This window comes from Silene latifolia, chromosome 11 (assembly GCF_048544455.1).
Source record: "Silene latifolia isolate original U9 population chromosome 11, ASM4854445v1, whole genome shotgun sequence".
Classification (NCBI taxonomy): domain Eukaryota; kingdom Viridiplantae; phylum Streptophyta; class Magnoliopsida; order Caryophyllales; family Caryophyllaceae; genus Silene; species Silene latifolia.
Genome location: NC_133536.1, coordinates 78,405,610 through 78,406,418, shown reverse-complemented (window position 1 = coordinate 78,406,418; position 809 = coordinate 78,405,610). Strand labels below are relative to the sequence as shown.

Sequence of the window (809 nt, the reverse complement as noted above, 5' to 3'; positions counted from 1 at the left end):
GAGTAATAGAGTCCAGTTCATGCTTTCCTCCTCTAGTAGCCTTGCGAGGTCTACTATATTGTGAATTATGGACCACCATTTCCTCAATCTTGTTCCAAGTTTGATTGTCGTCAACTTCGGTGAACATACCATTTGATCCCATGTTGAGAATGTTTCTTGAGTCTTCATAAAGACCATTCCAAAATTGTTGTACCAAGAACCACTCGCTAAGTCCATGATGAGGACATGAGCGACAAATTCCCTTGAATCGCTCCCAAGTTTCATACAAGGATTCTTCATCTCTTTGCTTAAAGCCCGTAATTTGAGCTCTTAGCATGTTAGTCTTTTCCGGCGGGTAGAACTTTTTGTAGAAAGCTAGAGCCAATTTCTTCCAAGAAACAATTCCGAGAGTAGCCTTATCAAGGCCTTTCAACCATTGTTTTGCGGTGCCAATTAGAGAAAAAGGAAATAAGACCCATCGAATTTGGTCTTGAGTTACACCGGTTTGAGAAATCGCATCACAATAGTCACAAAAAGTCTCCATGTGAGAATGAGGGTCTTCACTAGCATCCCCCCAAATTGGCTTCTTTCGACTAATTGGATAAATGCGGATTTGGCAATGAAATTTCTGGTTAAGTGTTGTGGTGTGGGAGTACCATTGGGTAGGTTCTCCTCAGTTGGTACGGAATGTGATGAAAATTTAGGCATTGTGGGTTGATTTTGTGTTGGATTTTGTGTTGGGGTCTCCTCACCTTCTCTTGCAAAAGGGTTGACAAACTCAATAGTGTTTGGTTGAATATCTACAACCTCACCAATACCTCTCAAAGTTC

At 41.3% G+C, this 809-nt stretch overlaps 1 non-coding gene across 1 annotated transcript; it reads left to right on the top strand.

Annotated features, from left to right (window-relative positions):
• Positions 1-209: 209 nt before the first annotated feature.
• On the top strand, positions 210-316 carry LOC141616317 (small nucleolar RNA R71). The gene has a single exon (XR_012530673.1). It is a non-coding gene; the product is annotated as a small nucleolar RNA R71 (small nucleolar RNA).
• Positions 317-809: the final 493 nt, after the last annotated feature.